The sequence below is a fragment of the Vicia villosa genome, linkage group LG7 (genome assembly GCF_029867415.1).
Source record: "Vicia villosa cultivar HV-30 ecotype Madison, WI linkage group LG7, Vvil1.0, whole genome shotgun sequence".
Lineage (NCBI taxonomy): Eukaryota > Viridiplantae > Streptophyta > Magnoliopsida > Fabales > Fabaceae > Vicia > Vicia villosa.
Window position 1 is genome coordinate 78796041 of NC_081186.1, and position 21298 is coordinate 78817338.

Genomic DNA, 21298 nt, shown 5'->3' on the forward strand with positions numbered 1-21298 from the left:
TGAAGGATGCCTGTAACAACAGGACTTTAAAGGAACAGACTAGTAACAACTAGAACTGACCAAAGGATGCCTGTAACAACAGGACTTTTGCTGGTAACAACCAGAATTTGAAGGATGCCTGTAACAACAGGACTTTAAAGGAACAGACTAGTAACAACTAGAACTGACTAAAGGATGCCTGTAACAACAGGACTTTTGCTGGTAACAACCAGAATTTGAAGGATGCCTGTAACAACAGGACTTTAAAGGAACAGACTAGTAACAACTAGAACTGACCGAAGGATGCCTGTAACAACAGGACTTTTGCTGGTAACAACCAGACTTTGAAAGAAAGGACCAATAACAATCAGACCTAACCAAAGGATGCCTGTAACAACAGGACTTTAAAGGAACAGACTAGTAACAACTAAAACTTACCAAAGGATGCCTATAACAATAGGACTTCTGCTGGTAACAACCAGACTTTGAAGGATGCCCATAACCATGGGACTTTAAGGAAAAGGCTAATAACAACTAGGCTCGACCATACGGTGCCTGTAACCACAGGACTTTTGAAAGAGATGCCAATAATCATTGGACTTGACTGAAGGAGACCAGTAACGACTAGACTCTTATTGGGGATGTTCATGAACACTGGATTTTGAAAGATGTATTGTTATATATGGAACATAAGAACTACATGGTTCCCTCAGGCCAAAAGGCGAGGTGTAATTCTACAAGAGTGACAATCGTTCGAATTGCCACACACCAAGTATGGGTTATCCAAACGATTGAACTCAACAACAGGGAAATAACCAAAGAGAAAATGATTTTGATAAAGAATGACTTTGTATCCAACCCACACTGGAGAGAGAAAATGAGACTTCTTCTGGGAATATATTACTTTGTGCCTTCGGAGCACATAACAACTTGGCTTATGCATGTTTGAATTTTTCCATGGCGTAATGCTCCATATTCATGGAAATGCTACGCATTTTTGTAGATGCAATGTGAATGCAATGATTACTATATGCAGAGATAACGAGGGCCCTTTAGAGAATATTCTAGTGACTTGTCAATCGAACTTCGTTTCTGACCTCGGGAGAGGTAAACACCAGGGAGAATCCCCTTAGTGTTAAGAACTCTGTGGGGTGCCAATAGACATTGGACTTTTAACTTGCAGGATATACTTCTGATTGTTGACTTGAAGAATAATTTCTGACTTCTCACCATGTGCCATAGCTCGGAGAATTTTTAGCTTGAGGAGATTCCCTCAATTTACCATGTTAGGGATGAGAAACCTTGATGAGGAACTCTTTATGGGATGAGTGGAACAACTTCGAGGAGAAATAAACTCCTATACTTGGGGAGAGAATGAATTCTCAGGAGAAATAAACTCCTATGCTCGGGGAGTGACTTTTCCAGGAGAAATAAACTCCTATGCTTGAGGAATGGAACCAACTCTCAGGAGAAATAAACTCCTATGCTCGGGGAGAGAGTAACTTACTGGGGAAAAGCATTATGATACTTCTCCATTTTGTGATGGTCAACTGCACTTTACAAGTGAATTATGGTTCCCCAATACAAACCAAAAGAGTATGCCCCAGGCTACCTGACTTACGAAGAGATTTGATTTACAAAGATATTTGCCTCGAAAGGATCCTTCCACCACAATTACTTGAGAAACTTCTGCCCCAGCATATTCAATTATTTGAAATATTCTTTCTCTTGATCCACGGATCCTTGAAGAGATTTGTCGAATCTCGGCGTAATTGCCCCATATTGAGTGAGCTTGAGAGATTCCTCGACGTCACTACTTCAGGTTGATTGAAATCAAGAGAGAGATTCCTCGACTTGATTAACCCAGATTGATTGAGTTTGAGATGTCAAACCTTGATTTGCTTGCCCCAGATAGGCTGAACTCACGAGAGAGATTCCTCGTCGTGACTGCCCCTGATTATGTACATCTTATCAGAGTCCTCAAGTTTACTTCCTTAAGATCCCTCAAATCGTGGCAGTAACTTTACCATACTCAATAGAGTATTCAAAACCTTCAGGGTAATCAATCAAAGAGAGTATCTACTGCTCATGCTCGATAGAGTATTCATACCTCTCCCCTCTGGGTAACCAATCAAAGCAGGTATCAACTGATTATGCTCAATGGAGTCTTCAGGCAACATGCCCCTTGATATCAGTCTCTGAAGTGATTTCTTTTTACTCTACGGAGTTCTCAAGTCTTTTTTACGTTGACATGATCAAGCTCTTTACGGATTCTCATCATGGAAATTTTCTTGATGTTTAAGCAAACGTTTTGTATGCAAAAGAATGTTAATTCTAGGAATGACAATTCTAATGCAAAGCTTATGCTAATCTTGAAGTTTAAAAACTTTTTATGCACTGAGGTGGCCACCTCTTGTGAATGAAATGATAAAGCGGGCATACGATACCAACATGGATATGTGTTACGCTTCATGGGGAGTCAGTAAACACTATCTCATGGGAGTGCGTCTTCGAAATAAACCCTACTTCAATTAGGACTTTTAAGGGTTGTAACTTGGCATGGTTCAAGGTTTTCAGAAACAAAGGATTTTTAGGCTCAAAATTATTTGGTGCCCACCCCCTTCGTGATGTTCTCCACTCCTAAGTTCAATTAACTCAACATAAGTGCTCATCCCTCACAAGGAATTTTAAGATGGTTGAGGAATCAATGAGTTTTTTTTCGGACATGGCAGTCGCTCACCTTTTATTCTTTTGATTCATTGTCACACGACCTTGCTCTTGCTTTATTTTCACCATTATTTTTTCTTTTTTATTGCTATTTTTCTTTCATCCTTTTTTCTTTCTTTTTTCCATTTTTTTTCATTTTTCTCTTTTTTTTTTTTTTTTTTGACCAAGTCGTGTGACCTCGCGTTGTCTTTGATTCGTTGGAAGTGATTGCGACTGCCTCATTCCATGATTGATGAAGGATCACCATTGTGGTATCGTCATCTTTTGTCCTCTTGGTAGGTGAAGGATAACCATCACAGTTCTTACTTTCCTCAACCTTTTGAAAGATAACCATTATTGTATCCTTAGATGCCTATTATTTGTGAGTTTTGAACACTTGATCAAGTTAAATGAACACTACCCTGCCCCAGGGTTAAAATTAAAGGTTTTTTTTTTTGAATAGAAAAGAAACTCCTACTTCAAGGCTCAAAGGGGTTGACGAGGGTCTATCTCCCTTATATCTCCGGTGTTTGGGGATTTGAAGCAATGCCTGTACATCATCAGTAGGGTTTTATTCAAAAGCACACAATTGGATATTTTGCATTTTTATATCATCATTCTCCCTCCGCTCGTTGCCTAAGCAAGAGATTAATAACGTTGGTATCGTAATGCCAAAAACTTTTTTTTTTTGAGTGAAAACGAATGGATTACTTCAAGACAAACATAAACAATGCATTACGATTTTCATTCAGAAATTAACAAATTTTTACATGCTAGAAATGCTTAAACAAACAATGAAACGTTACAAATGAGAATGCAATAAAGAACTAAATGAATGCCCTTGTTGAGGAGACTTGACTCCGTCTGGACTTATTGCTCTTGAATACTTTTTTCAGTTTTGATACCCCATTGAGACTTCAACTTGTGCATAAGACCTCTTGGAGTGGATTGTGGTTATTCCGAAATCAACGAGGACTTGAATTCTGCCTTTGAATGTCCTACCACCTTCAGTTGAATGGCTAGGTGCCCCAGCATGGTAGCCACTTAACATTATCATATGTTTCTTCCACACACTTTAGATTACTTCCCAGAAGAATATTCCAACAAAGGCGTACAAGAGTGGTGCATTTTTGCCTTACTTTAGGGATTCGAGTGATGCAAATGATGCAATACTCAAGATAGACAATGTCTTGCTTATCCCTCGGTCGGGAGCCCCAAATATAGATGCTAGAATAGTAATCACCATTATAAATGGAAGAAGATAGTATGATCATCACACTCAGGAGAGCTACGTGTGGTAAGGAAAGCCCAAAACACCAACTGGAATACCAACAATCAAGGATATGACTGAGTACAAGGCATTGAAATTACATCACTTCGTTTCCCATATTGTTTCTGTCTCATATTCTTTCTTTCTCTGTCGACGGTCAAATGTCACTGAGAAGAAAATTTCGGGAAGAGATGACTCATGATATGAAGCCAAAGCTTGAGAATGAGAAATGTCTTCGTAGAACCCTCTTGATTATCACATGGAAAAATATTCTGACGAAGTTGCACAAGAATTTGTAGTGCTTTAAGGGATTCGAGCATGCGAATGGTGCAATGCTCAAGATAGACAATGTCTTGCTTATCCCTCAATCGGGAGCCCCAAGCAACTTCCACATATGTACAAGAGATGATTATCACTTTAGCTTCAATATCCAAACCATTCGGAGTGAGAGTAAATGATCCTTGCAGTTTTTTTTTGATATCAGGCACTAGGTACAAACACGCAATGTCTAACTCAACGGAGTCACGACCTTTTATGATTTTCAACCTTTTCTCCAAGAGGTGGAACCTTTTTTCATTTCAATGATCGAAAACTTGAAGACTTCAATTTCCAAATTATTCTCATGATGGGTTCCCTCCTTAACAGTAATAGGAATCGCAACAGTACTCAAACATTCTGATTCATAAGAACTTCCCTTGAGGTAAGATTAACATTCACATTTAGCCTCTGAGGAACCTGTCTCAATTCTTCTGGTCTAAGAGAGAAACCTTGGGTAGCCTCCATACACTGATTCACGTCAATCCCCATTTCTGTCCTCGTCTTATTCAAAACCTCACGGAGTTGTTCCATTATTAACTTTCAAGCACATAGCGGTGAGAAGTCATTTTGTTGTTGAAGTTAGCATTTGAGTAGAAAGGGCCCTCATAAGCTTCTGAGAGAACTATGAAATGCATGATAGTATGAATGCATGTTTCATTTCTAAGGGATCCTAAAGTCTTTTCATCGACTTTTGTTTCTCTTTTATTCCTTTTTTTTTGTTGCATATAGTATCTTTTCTTTTTTCTTTTCCATCTTTTATTTTTTTCTACTTTTTTTTCATCTTTTTTTTTTGGAAATAGACTTTAGAATCCCCCACAAATGAAGTGGATAAAGTAATGATGTTATGCAATGCAAAAGCATGGAATCAAGGTCCATATAATCCGAGTAACCACTGTACAATCCTCTGAATAACTGATGTAGGTTAGATGTCATGAGATCAAAGGTCCGACACCTTTTTGAATACCAGGAGAACCAATAGTCACCAACAGAATAGAATAGTCACCAACGGTACCTGTCATGTATATCCCACCCCACTCACAGGTGAATCTAGGTCAAGGTAAGTCAAGAGGTCTCCAGCGTTAACAACTCTCCTGAAACACCATCATTGTTGCAAATACATGCCAACAACGGTATCCCATTCGAGTCTCGGCTGGTCGTGGGTCTCATGATCGCAATCAACAGAACCTGACATTCTGTTGGCGTCATGACTATCCACTCTATCCTAGGTATCCTATGTGTCAACTCTGGCCTGGGTATTGGGCCTTTTACCTCATATAACAACCCACCCAACCTGCAAAACAGAACAGAAGACCCCAAGGAACACAGAATATAATCCATATGCATGATGTGCAAACAGAAATAAACATGATATGTAAGCAGAAAAGTAAACATGTAAACATATATACAAGGTATAGACATAAAAACAAATAAACACCCAGTAAATAAACAAACAAACGCAAGCTAGGATCGACTCACTAAGGATGGACCAGCAACAGGTCTATCAACATCCCCAGCAGAGTCGCCAGCTGTCGCTACCGCGAAAAATGGATCAGAGTCGCCACTAATATATTTATCCCATCGCGGGAAAGGAATACCAGGAAACCTAACTCAGAATAAGAACAAGGTCTTTCGACCAGAGAACAGGGCACGGGAGTCGGTTACGCGAGGGGAAGGTGTTAGCACCCCTCACGTCCATCGTACTCGATGGTATCCACCTATGTTTGTTTCTATCTAAAGGGTGTATCTATGTCTAAAACTTAAATGCGAATGCATGCAAAAGAAATACGGGGAAAAGAAGGAATTATTTACAAGTGTGTTCGCTTAGGCCCCGCGACCCAATGCCTATGTATCCTTTTCAGGAATCAGAACGATCGTAGTTCGGCTCCATAGTTTCCATTTGTTTTGGTGTTTTTTAGTTGAACAGAGGTTAAGGTCACAATCCACGATGCTCGACCTTTGGAGACTTATACGCCTACTTGGAAAGGACTTAACTTGTTCTTAAGCGCCTAACAAGGCAAAAGAAAATGAACTTGGATTTGTGTTTTTTATGTAACTACATGATGAACAAAACCCAATACAAGGTTTCGCACCACTTCGTTACTTTGTTTTAATTTGAGCCTTTATTAAGTGTTTTAAATGTTTTTGGTTGAGTATTTTTTAAGGGAATTTACTTTGCGAATAGAATCACATAAAATGTATAATGATCGAGAAGCAGATTAGAGAATGAATCCCACTCACTTCTATCCCATTATATAATGTTCAAGAAACAGATTAGGGAATGAATCCCACTCATTTCTATCCCATTAATTAATGTTTGAGAAACAGATTAGGGAATGAATCCCACTCATTTCTCTCCCATTAAGTAGTGACCGAGAAACAGATTAGGGAATGAATCCCACTCATTTCTCTATCACTTTCTTAATGTGATTCGCATCTTTATTTTATTAGTGTTTTAATGTTGAAAAGAAAAAAGAATGAACAAAGGGGGACTAACCTATTTTCTAGCCTAATGATTGTTATCCTAAGTCTAATTCTAATGTTAACATGGTGACTAAATTCTAAAAGGAGCATTAAAATGGTATTAACAAAGTAGGCCAAAAATATGGCCAAAAACAAATAACAAAATCACACAACAATTATACCAAAAAAATAGCATGAAAATGATACAAAACATAAAGGAAACGGTTCAAGTATTAGTGCAAAAAAAAGAACCTAAAAACTAATATTTTTATGGGTTTTATATGAAAGAATTCAATCAACTAATGTCAACATTAAACTAGCCTAAACTCTAATTAAGAAATTAGTATTTTTATGACCTTTTTATGAGGGAGAATTCTAAAACTAAAATTAATCCTAAAAATCACCTAAGAACTAACAAAATTTTATTATTTAAAACTAACATGAAGAAACTATGTTAAAAAACCTAAGATCTAATCTAAAAAATGATTTATTCATTATTCATCTAAACTTAAACTAATTCAAACTAGAAAATCAATGATGGATCAGGGGGTGAAGGTGAAAAAGTGGTGTGCAGAACACAAGAAGGCGCATGGGCCTAATGGGATTAGCCCAACAGGTTTTTGTATCAGTTTTTTGGCCAAAAATGGTGTGTCATGGGCCATGGTAGGGTGTGAGTCTAGTAATTTTCGTGTGAGCAAGGCCCAAGCAAATTCAAATCTCCTTTCTGAATTTTATTTCATTCAGCAAGCATAATTATCTTAAAGTTTTATCATTTAAGCAAAACGTGACATGGACCAGCATAACACATGCATCAATTGGTCACTACTCTCATTTAAGTCACTATGCGACAAAAAAAATTCTCTACCAATCAGAATTCAACACACACCACTCATTATCCATAATGAAGATTAAAAAAAATAAAAGAAAAAAAGAAAATGAACAACAGAACCAATGGCCAGCCGCCACGCGCGCAACCTCCAAAATCCCATACAAAAGTCAGACGCCGGAGCCCTAGCTCCGGTTGTCTTCTCCGGTCAAAGCTTCACCGGAGTCACGACCAATATGCCCAGAAATGGATGACGAGACCATTAGTCCAATCGGATTTCCTCGCTGAACAAGGATATGTGCTTCGTTTTGCCATTAAAATCCTCTAACTTTGCAACTGAGCACATTTCTAAAGCCCTAAATCCGTGAAAATCTATCAACGCGTACATTGCATACATCAAACCAAAATCCTCATATCAGATGCAACACAACATCCACCAGATGCATGCTCCTACCATGATATCTAAGATGCTGAGGGAGTTAGAGAAACTTACTTGAACGGATCTCGAATTGAAAGAACAAGAAAATTCCATGCTGCTTTCCTCTTCGCTTCTTTAATGGTGATGATGCTGATGAATAATCTTCAGAACAGAGCAAGAAGTTTCTGAGAGATAAACTCAGAATTGTGGAAGGTTGCGATGTCGTATGCTTCTCCAAAGATCCATGGCCATGAGAAAGATGCGAGGCTCGGATGGGGAGAAATAGTGATGATGATTGAGTCTTAGAGTTTGCGAATGATGATGATTCACACCAGAATAGTGAAGTTCAGATCATAGAGTTTGAAGATGATTAAGGTGAGGTACGATCATGGAGGTTGAAGGTTGAGTTTTCGGTTAGAGGTAGTTAGAGTTTGTTATGGTGGTTTTAGGTTTGTTACAGTTTGTAACAAACTATTCTGGTGAAAGAAATGAGGATGAAGAGAGAAAAAATGGGAGAGGGAGGAGAGGAGAAGAAGAATGAGAGTGTGTGGAGCTGAAAAAGAAAAGTGAGAAAATGAAAGCGTGTGTGGAAAACTGAGAAAGAAAAAAAGTCAAGTCCCCCTATGCAGCATGAAGGAAACCGTTTATATAGTGGTAGTGGCAAGTATCTTTATGGTGTGAGTGTGAAGTGGGACTTGTAACTGAACATTTCTTCCACCGGCTTAGTGAACAAAGGGTGTAGTGTTTTGCATTTGTAGTAAGAGCTCCTTTTTCATGCATGATGGTGTGGTGCTGTAGCTGATCTTTTTTTTTTAAACTTAGTGCACCATGATGAAGGAAATCTTGGTAAAAAAGAGAAAATGATGATGGGAAGATTTTGAGACAATGCTCATAGCCACCTGAAAATGAACTTGTAAATCACGTGGTCATGTCTGACTCTATGCTGCAACTATATCCCGTCGATGTTCCCGGCGAATGTGTTCATGTAGTCCACTTCAGGTCACTATATTTTATGTCGTAGGTCACCAATTGATTCAGACTCAAGATCAATACGAAGAGGGCATTGGATAGAAGAAGTTTGATGTTGAAAGTTTCTCGAGAGAGTGCCTGGAAGCATGAGCAAAACGACCTCAATCATGTTGTGTCACAACTGAGGCATCGCGCGCGCAAAGCCTTGCCTGGATACCAACCAAATGCAGTTTCAGGATCCTGACTTTAAAACTCAATAGATTGGCAACCAAATATCCAAATTGTGTGTTCCTTTGCTTACTAGAGAGAGGGCATGGCATAGAACATGTTGATGCTTCATTATGATCCTGAAAGTGTTCGTAGCATCTAGAAAAATGGTTTGAAAACGGCATACCAAGTGCTCGATAAATTGCTTGCGCGTGCCCAGGGAATGTGACCTCGTTTCTTGCCAACACATGAACTTACGGAGGGACCACTTTGAGGCTTTGTAATCTCCTCCTCTTTCAACTAAAATTCGCAATGCTCAAACCAATAGGTAGACGTCATAGTGGTGATGATATCCATACCAAGATTGAACCAATGGAGTGCCTCTAGCTCCTGGAAAACGCATCTGAAATTGGTACGCCACGTGCTTGATTAAATGTTTACGCGTGACCAGCATCATGCTCAGCAATATGACCTGAAACAATTTGATTCTTCCAACTTATAATTCTTTTATCTTTCAAACCCAGCTCCAATTGAAAACATCTCCAACTACAAAGTTGTTCATCTTCATGAGGTGAACAACTTTGATGTTGAACTTGTTTCAAAATTTTGCCATCTGACATGTGTAATGTGGAGATGAAGTCAGCTAGTCAACCAATTCCAAATCCTCAAATATTTTTCTAAGTATTTTTCCTTTCTATTTTTGGTAACTTCACATTTCAACTAACTTGCCATTTTTGGTAATTTTGACATTTTCTTGATTTTATTTATTCCATTGACTTTCTTTGACCGATTTTCCAACAAAAGTCAATATTTGACATTTGACCCTGATTTTGACCAAAAAGTCAACTTTTCCTGATTTTCCTGATTCTAGATGAACTTCCCGATTAATCAGTTTCTGATCCAATTCTCAATCAGTTTTCAACCAAAGAAGCTCCAATGAATATTTCTTCAGGGCAACCATATTTCATACTCAAAATCATCTCCTGATTAAATTTTGACCAAAAAGTCAACAGGGTTGACTTTGGTCAAAACCCCAATTCGAAACCCTGATGAACCTGAAATTTGTATCTTTTAACCAGAGCTTTGACTCGGAGAGAATGGAACCCTGATTTTAGGAGTATGCCAATGGAAGTGATCCTCTTCAATAAGACCTCAGATCTGATTCTTCTCAACCAAGAATTTCCTCAACCTCAGCCCCTCTTTGTCAATCTTCTTGAACAGTAACAATGATATGCATGAAAGTGCCAAATGAATGACCTACATGAGGTATGCATATGGATGTGAGGTGAGGGCCAATTGGGGGATAAATAAGTGGGCAAATTTTGGGGTGCAACACCTCCCAGTACACCAGCAATCACGCCCAGAGCCTCAACAATTGCATCGTCATTTCTTCCTCCTCTTCCAGCCATTGTTCTGCTAAATATCGAACAATATTCATTAGAACAAGAAGTATCGATAGTGTCAACCTTACACTATTCGCATACGAGGGATTAACTGACACTAAGACTCTGACTCAAACGACCGACTATGCTCTGATACCACTATTGTAACACCCTTCTAAACCCCGCGGCAATTTTAATAATTAATCAGAGTAAAAACATATGCACAAGGGTGCCACAATTATTTAAAATAAATAAATCAACTAAGGTCAAAGTCATGCTTCATTAGGAAACGATTCACCAAAACACAATCATGTTTAACACAGCGGAATACTAAACATCATCAAATACAACCAAATGAAATCATAATTCAACGCCAAATAAAATGGATAATTTCATAAAAACTCTATAACTATCGTTCCCCAGTGTTACAGATCAGAGCATGACCGACACGACCCAACATAAACGGATAAACTCTATGAGTCATCCTCACCAAGTACTAATACCGCTACTCCTCAATCTGAAAATGACAACATGTAAGGGTGAGTCTCATTCTCAATTAGTAAATATTATGCAATTCATAAGCAACAAGCATCATAATATACCGTTCACCCAATTATACATATTCAGATTCACATCCATTATTAATTCACACAATAATAGATTGCAACACACACTACAGAAATCCATACAATCATAATATGACAAAATGCATATGACACAACTGACACTATGCATGTGGTACCAATAAACCGTGGAATCAATCCACCTAACCGATCTACGCCTCATCGAGATACGGCCCACCGACACAATTTCCACACAATGGGAAATATGTCCACCAACGATCCAAACATCACCGGGATCCAACATCAATGCATATGAATGAATGAATGAAACACATATAACATACTTAAAACACACTAAATCACGATGAGCAACTCATCTCAACACCACATCAACGAATAAGTATGTACATGTTTTCAACATCATTCAAATAGTCATGCATCCATCACAATCTTAATAACAAATCACACCAATTCATCATCACATCAAACACATTGTCACACCTATCTCATATGCACACAATTGTTCAATTCTTATCAAGTAATTAAATCGAGTTTTAAAGATATAAGGTCGGATAATACCAATATTCATCGTTCATCATATAAAACATTTAATTACTTGCACAACGCCCAAAACGGCACTAAGAAAGGATTCACGGATCAAAAGATACGTTATTTTGAAGTTTGGAAAATTTTACACACAGCAAGGTTCGCTCAGCGGAGCAAGGCAGAAGCGAAACCCTTCCAACCCCCGCTCAGCGGACCTCAAGCGACGTCAAACAGAAGCGAACTACGTTGGGACCTCCGCTCAGCGGACCCCCCTCTGCTCAGCGGACCCCCTCCGCTCAGCGGACCTGCGATTTCAGCAAACCCCAAGTCTGCGACAGACCCTGCGATTTCACTCCCTTTTCATCCAGAAACGATTCCAGACATCACATACAGGCATACAATCATCATATATTCAATTACACACCACAAAAACATCATTTAACGCATTATTAACCAAATAGTTCACACAATCATCATCAATTCAATCCAAATTATAACACCCTAACCTAACAAATCCCAATATCTAATTGAATCAAACCATACATCAATCTACCTATCACCTAAGATCACATAAGAGATACTAAAAGGAAGAGTCCCCCCTTACCTCGATGAATCTCTTGAATGCTCTCCTTCCGGTTTCACGTTCTTGCCTCTTTCTCTTCTCTTCTTTTCACGTGTTCTTACTTTTTCCCCAAATGGTTCCCTTCTTTCTTATTTTATGAAAATAAAATAAAATAAAATATCACAACTTAGTATAAGGCCTAACCAATATAGCACCCCTCTTTTACTATCACCACACCATAAGCCCAATATCTCATATTCCATCATTTTCCAATTAAATCCAATTTAAAATTCTAAAATTCCAATTATTTAATTTAAATCCAAATTAAATTAATAAACTAAAATTATGGGTGTTACAGTGGTTGTATGTATGATGCTTTCCACCACGGTTGCGAGACTGTGATTATATGTCAAGTAGCGCACTACCTGCCCACAACGGTTATTCCAAACAACCGTTGTGATATTCTTTAATGCATAACATTTAACAACGATTGGTCTAAACAACTGTTTATATACACTGAATTTATTATAAATTATGTGGAATGCCTATTTCACCAATGATCATTAAACATATAACCTTTGAATCTGATCTAGAACATTATAATATGACAAATTAAGTTATATTAGAAGAACAAGTTACACGTTCAATGCTAAACAAGAATTCTTCGGCTCCTTAACCATATTTTTCTCTTTAACTGTTAGAACTTGGTTTAATGCTCCTAGATCTTCAACCCTCTTTCTTCACCTCTATTTCATTTTGCAACATATTATTTACTTTGCAAACAAAATTAGAGGCGAATGCAAGGGAGGTTGAAGAACAAGAAGCGTTAAACCAAGTCCTAATTGTTATAGAGTGAAATGCAGATAATGGCCTGAAGCATTCTTATCTAGAATTGAACGTGTAACTTGTTTTATAAAGTAACTTTATCTATCATATTACAATTTTCTAATGCAACCCGAAAAGTTATATATTCGGTAAGGTGTTAGAAAAACACTTAAAGCACAAAAGATATAATAAACTCATCTTTTATACAAACAGTAACAATAACATTCATCAACAATAAACCTTAAAAAACATACAACAATAAAATGTTTCAGAAACGTACCTGTCCCATAATGGCATCCAAAAATGAAAAGGAAGGAGAAAGAAGTTGAAATGAGAGCTGCGAACCAGTGCTAATTTTGAATGGATGTCATACTTGGTCTTTCACACAAGTTCGTAGCGCTCACTTTAACTTTATCCTTGTTAATTTTTTTCTTTCATCCATCCCTACCTACAAGTCAAAACAAATAGATAATGAAGAAGACGAGTTCGTGCATAAAATTGTAAAAATAATAGATAAAAAATAATAGATAAAAAGATTTAAAAACATAAATTATTGAAAAGACGAACCTGAAAGGTAGTCATAAGATTTGAATAAGACGATTTCATGGATAAGTTTGTGGTTTCCATAGGAGAGAGAAGAGTGACATAGATATAAGAGTTTTGTTTTGAGAGAGATGAGTGAAATATATGTTAGTATTTTCTTTTGAGAGAGACGATTGTTATGTTCTGAAGCGAAAGATAATTTTGCTTATATATAATTGTAACACCTTTCACCATAGTTGATTAAAAGAACCATGATGAAATGGTTTAACTTTACACCACTATTGATTAAAATAACTGTGCTGATATACCAATTTAGTCTAGATAAATGAAAAATTGTTGGTGCTGTGATTCAAACCATATTACTCCAGATACATTTCACGGCGATTGTTATATATGACTGTAGTGAAATTTCTTTAAGTAAACAAAAAAAAGCGCCCACCAACTAGTTACTACCACGGTTAACAAGAAGGTTGTTGTAATATTATGTTACGAAATGTCTATTATGAAGTAGTGCTTGCATTTCGTGTGACTTGACTTTATACTTTGGTTTGTATGGAATGGACTTGAGCTCAAGTGGGCCTTAACTATCTTGGCCTTTGGTTTGCCCAAAACAGTTTTCCCCAAGGCTCGCTGAGCACTTAGGGAGCTATGGAAGCCTTTAGCGTTCGAGGCCGGCCTCCAAGAATATTGTTCGATGCGAGTTTGAAATAAAACACTTGAAGTCAGTTGAAAAATTAGTGAGGAACCAACACATTAAATGCATTTCCATCATTAAAACGTTTCACTGCTTAATTCTAATTCGCAGGCTTATGTGACTAGCTAGAGCATAACGCTTCCTATATTGCACTCGAGTGTACTTGAGTTTTCTTGTGTTCCTAAGGATAAATCTAGCAGCTGAATTCATAACTCCTTTTCATCATTGATCTGGATCGTTCAATCATTTTTGCCTATAAATAGGAGGAGTTGAGCACAGAGGAAACTTTTCATAATCCTTGTCATTCAAGTTCATTCATAGATGCTCTTATTAGTAAATGTCTTCTCTTCTTCATTCCTTAAAGAGTTCATCAGCGATAGTTTCTTTTTGATCCAAGTCTTTGTCTATTTTTTTCTTCATTTATTTCACCTTTAGCATTTCCTATTTTCTTGCCAAGATGAGTGATAGTCATGTTCAAATAGTGAGTGATTATGAGAGCATTGTTACTTCTACTGCGAGAATGGGGTATCATCTAATTCTCATTTTCCTCCTTTTGCTCGTGATTGCATGGGCCGCAAAGTTATATCCCTGACTGACGATTCTGATTTGGAAAGGGCATACGGGGTCTCCCTTGATGAGGGAGCTTCTTCATTTGACTCTTTGGAAACTCTCCTATCAGATGATGATGGAGAGGAAGATCGCGTCGACTTCCCTATGCCTCATCTCGTTTTGAGTGATGCAGAAACACATGCTGCTAAGTCGAGGGAAGAACATAGTATTGGATGACTTTCCCTATGCCCCAATCAGATGTAGTTTCTTGGATCAAGCCTGACGATCACTTTTAGTTTGATGAATAGTCCCAAAGAGGCCTCACGTTGGTGGACCGATCCAATATAGAAAAGTACGATTGGGTGGATGCATAAGCGGTGGGCATCATGTCTGTTTTGAATAATGAAGCGGCAATAAATGTTGCTAACATCATGGTCAGTGACCCTCTGGATTAGTTGGTTCCTCCTATGGTTCTTCCTACTTAGTCCTGCCTTATTAATGCATGTTCCCTAGGATAGGGTTGCGTCTACCTTTCTCTAACTTTGAGGTGGTCGTCCTGAAGCATTTGAAGGTTGCTTTTCCCAATTTCATACGAGGGACCGGGCTTATATGAGGGCATTCCAATTTTTTGTCGAGCATAAGACTCAGAAGCCTTCTCTCGAGCTATTCTTCAACCTGTTATATATGGTGCACACTGCACACTTATCAGGATGAAGCCCGCGACCAAGGGCTAATTACTTTCCATTCGAACGATCCTTGGTTCGACCATTTTACTCATGAGTGAGGTGATTTTCTGAGGTGTTTCATGCTGGTGAACCCCTTACTCCCGAGACCCATCTCACTTTCTGATATTTTCTGATAACTCTTGTTTCTGCAAAAGCATATTTCTTAAGTATTGACATTGTCCTCAATTCCAATATAATGTTAACTATTATTGCGACGCGATCTTCCTCTTTACGTTGTCAAGCAAATAATTGAAATTTTACATAAAGATCATTTCATGAATTATTATCTCTTAAAATAATATAAGTACCTTCTTTATAATAATTACGAATTTTTAATTTGCTTTAGAATGAAGAGGGGAGGGGTTCATTAAGCATGTGGGATTTCTAATAAAGCTCACATGACTAAAGGTGATGATCACAAGCCTAAGCCTATAAAATTTGATGACAACACCATGCATTCTCAATGAATTCTTAATTCAACGTGTTAAAATGAACCGTTTTGGAAAGTAAATGGAAATAAATATTTATTTATTAGTTAATTTACAATGTGATCGATTCATGGAGTTGGATCCTCTCCATCTCTTTTTCTCTCCTTCCCTCTCCTTCCTCCCTATTTCTCTCTTTATTCCACTCTCTCTCTCTTCATTATAAAATTATTTTTACTTAAGAGAGGGAGTTGGATCTTCTCCGTCTCTTTTTCTCTCCTTCCCTCTCCTTCCTCTCTGTTTCTCTCTTAATTCCACTCTCTCTCTTCATTATAAAATTATTTTTGCTTAAGAGAGAGTGTGAGATTAAGAGAGATAGAGAGGAAGGAGAGGGAAGGAGAGAAAAAGAGATGGAGAGGATCCAAAATGTCGATTCATTGAAATAGTATTATCGTTTATTTTTAATTAGTGTTTTTTTTAAGTTAAAAAAAAAAAAAACTCATCCAAGTTAAAATTTTTTTTTGCAATCAACCCAACATAGTGCAATATTGCTGTTATTTTAAATCAGATTTTGAATATTCAAATTATAAATTTTAATTTTATTAAAAATAAAATATAGAGATATATTAGAAAAAATTGATGCAAAATATTATATATAAAATATTTAAAATTTATATTAGGAGATACGATTCATCAACAAGGGTCATTAAACATATAAATATAAAAAAAATATAATAATAAGTTAATTTAAAAATATCAAGAATATTTTTATATTAATACATAATATAAATAAATATTATTATCGAAAATTGAATCATTTCACTCACTCCAATTAAATTAATAAATCAAAATTAATATTAAAAAATTAAATAACAATAATAATAATTTAATTTAATATACTTATATTAGTTTAACAACGAAAATATATGTATACAATATGATTCTATTTATTTTGATTTTAGGAAATCAATCTAAAAGTCAATATGAGAGTTCTTTACAAAATGAAATCTAAACACATCTATATATTTAATAACGGGTTATTTTTCTATTTTTAAAGATTAATTTATCATTATTTGGATTGGTATGATTTTAAACATTATCTTTAACATCTTGATTTTAAAAAGAAAAAATATACTAATCTTAAACTCGATTTAGAGGTTATTATTTTTCAAGCTATAATAATTAGATAAACTTAAAAAATCATCTATTATTGAGTTTGATTATGATATAAATATTTGTATATTTTTATTGATAAAAAGTACTATAAACATTTGTGAATTATTCTAAAACTCAAAGATACACAAGTCAATTTGTTTGAGCAATAATAAATACTAGTATCACACAACTACATGTTTATTATTAGACTAAATATACATACAACGAAAAAGAGAAATACAATATAACTCAGAATTCCCAACAATTTGGCAAATGGAAATCATTAATCAATTAATTAAGTGTTTGACACTAGCTAGTCCTTAAATGTGAACCAAATCTGAATGACAGTAGCCACACAGCACAATGGAAGCAATTATGCCATGCATCTCATTTTCTAACAAACTAATATTTGCAAAATCAACGAGTATTTAAATCCATTCTTATTTACAAAGCTCTCTGTTATGGGATAGTGGAAGAACTTCTTTTTAGTTTTTTAGATTTAAAATAAATGACTGAGATTAAAAGCTTTGTTAATGAAAGAATTATTAGAGTTTTGGCTTAATACTTTATTGAATTTGTTTCATGAGCATAAACGATGATTGACTCATTGTCTGATCAATAAACTTAAATATTAAACCCTACAAACCGGTTTTGTAGAGATGAATTAGACCTAACCACGCACCAAGTCCAAAAAGAATGTTGTGCGTGAGGGGTGTATTAGGAAGATCCTAAAGTTCCACATTGGTTGGAGATAGAGCATTGAAAGAGTTTATATAGAGTGACATTTCTCACATTACTAACCGGTTTTGTAAGGATGAGTTAGGTCAAACTTTAATATTAACCTAGCTTATTCGCCAATGATCCCTTCCACTTTTCTTTAACTGTATCGTCTTCCTTCGCCATGGTTGAGTCATCAGAGGTTACTGCTACTGCATCACTGTGAATTGAGATACCAAGTTTTTTGGTGTTTGCTGTTGATTCTTCATCATCCTCTCATCACAATTGGGTCCTAAACTATACATCAAGCTTCAAGAGAACAATTACTTGCTTTTGAATCAACAAGTTTAGGGTGTAATTCTGGAACAAGATTGTGGTGAATCCATAAGTTCCACCGCAATACAAATCCCAGCTTTACCGACTTCGAGGTAAAATTTCATATGAATATGAGGCGTGGATAGTGCAAGATCAATCTATCTTCATTTGGCTTTTATCGACCATTTTTGAGTCGAAGCTCCCTAATGAACTTGAGAATTAGGTGTGGCTCGTAGATTCAAATGTGTCTCACCATTTAACTTATAATCCCGATTTCTTGCAATATAAGCAATCCTCTGCAAGTTCTAGTCGAGTCAGTGTAGCTAATTGTGAAACCTTAGCAATCCATGGTGTAGGCTCCTCAAATGTGTGCAAATTCATCTTTTTGTCTTAAGTTAATTGATATTTTACTCGTTCCTTGCATTACAAGAAACTTACTATTTGTCTCTAAAATTTGTAAAGACAATCGTGTATTATTTCAATTTGAAGCTGACAAATGTTATATCATTTCTCAGGATTCTAAAGTCCCTCCCCTTGAAGGCTTCCTAAGTTCATGTGGATTGTACTACTTTCCACAGCTGCTCTGAAGCCTTCAAGCATGTCTTCGTCGAAGTAATCTAGTTTACTTTCCTCTAATACTTATGTCAATTCTATCTCTTGTGTTGTTATTTATGATGTACCTAAGTTGAATAAGTCTTTACTATGTCATTATAGACTTGGGCATTCCCATTTAGCAACTGTAAAACTTGCTCTTAAGCGTTGTAAGATTCACATTTCTAATAAATTTTCACTTGAATGTAAGTCATGTTGCTTAGGCAAGCCACATACATTGCATGCTCCTCTTTCTTTGAACACATACACTTCCCTTTTTGATGTTGTTTATACAGATTTATGGGGACCTGAACCACACATATATATAACTCTGGCTTTTCATACTATATTGCCATTGTGGATGCTCATACTCGATACACTTTGACCCATTTCTTGAAGCACGAGTCAAAGGTCATGCATACTTCCAAGCTTTTCCTCAAGAATATTCAGGTTCAGTTTCATTCAATAATCGAAGGTGTTTAATCTGATTATGCGAGAGAATTCACGCCTTTAACTAAGTTATTGATAGAACTAGGCATAACTCATAGGCTCACATGTCCGTATAGTTCACACCAAAATGGATTTGTGGAAAGGAAGCATATACATATTGTGGAAATAGGCCTAACCCTCCTTGCTTGTGCTTCTATCCCACTTCACTTCTGGGATCCTCGTTTCCCCATAACTCTTCATGTTATTTATCAGATTCCCTCTGCAAGACTTTTAAAATATCACTCACCTTATCATGCCTTGCAACAAGTTATTTAGATTTGATTCACTTAAGGTGTTTGGATGTGCTTGCTTCCATCTCACTCACCCCTATAACAAACATAAACTTGATTTCATGAGTCAAGAGTGTGTATACTTTGGTGTCTCGTCTCAACATAGAGGATATAAATGTCATAACAAGTTTGGCGAGTAATTTGTTTATTTCTAAGGATGTTTTTTTTCATGAAAATTATTTTCCCTTCAATATGTTGTTCTCCAACACACCTTCTTCACCTATTGTGTCTACTCAGTCTTTACCTTTCCCTCAAGTGTCCCCCTCTCCCATACCTCCTGATTATCACAATTCCTTTAGAGTGTGTTTGGATGAGGTAATTGGAAATTTTAAAGGAATTTGAAATTCAAAGCAATTCAAATGATTCAATTAAAATCCATTTATTTTAAATTATTTTGTTTGGATGGAGTATTAAGGTAATTCATTGTTAGATTTTAGAGTCATTTTTTATAAAATATAAATTTTTTGGACCAAATTAAAATAATTGAAATGTAGGGACCAAATTGTAATTTTTAAAAATTCGAAGGACCAAGTTGTAAATTTTAAAAATTATTAAGGACCAATTTGCAATTTTTAAAAAATTTTAGGGTCAATTTTGTAATTTTGAAAAATATGAGGACCAATTTGCAAAATTTGAAGAAATAATAGTAACAAATACATTTTAAGGAGTATGAAGGAATTTCAAATTCTTTGGTTTTTGGTGTCATTCAAAATAATTAAATTTAACTTAGATAAAGTACTCCATAAATTTCTATCATTTTAACAATTCTTCATTTTTGTATCCAAACAATAAATTTTGTGTAAATCATTTTAAATTTCCTCAAAACATTACATTACCTCATTAAAATGCTTCATCCAAACACACTCTTAAGGATCAAATATCCTTACCTAAAGCATCATTACACATTGTTCTAGTCAACTTGCATTACAACGAATAACACTTGTTATGACGAAGCTTTCATCTCCAACATGCTAAAAATCGAGAGGATATGTCCTGGGAGCGTAATGTTTATTTTTTAATAAGATAAACAACATGTTACGTCGGTGTTATACAAAACTGAGGTAACACAGCTATAAGTAGGAGAGAGAAAAAAGATTGACACATAATTTCGACCATTTATTTTAAAATCTAATGGTTCAGATTCATTCTCATGTTCTCATATAAAAATATCATTCTCATATGATACGTCCTCTGTGTGTGTGTAAAGATTTTGAATAAAGATCAAAGCATTGACCCATTGTTTAACATTTGCATTTTAATAGAACCTCTTAAACCTATTTTCCCCTTTAAAATATGTATAAAATTTGTAATATTTTTATATATTAATATGACATTATAATATTCTTATTTTTTTATAGCTTTTTAATATTATAATTGTTTTTTTAATTTTATTGTGAAATTAACAATATAATTTTCTTATATTACATTGTATTAAGAACACTCTGTTTTTATATATAGATATACTATAGAAACAAAAATAAAATAACTAAATAACTTGTAACAAAATAAATACAGACAAAAATTAAATTTCTATAAAATAAATAAGCAGAAAGTCGTAGATTCGAAACCACTAATTTGCAATAGAAAATCTTTATACAACTACTTAGTAAAGATTAGCAATCTCCAATGTTAACAAGCTAGATTCATCCGGTATCTAGAAAATTTATATTGACACCATATTAAAACAAATGTACTAGTAATTAGATTTGACTATAGAGAAAATATAAAATTAAAATAAAATAAAAAATTCTCATTAGTTTTTACTTTTTATTTG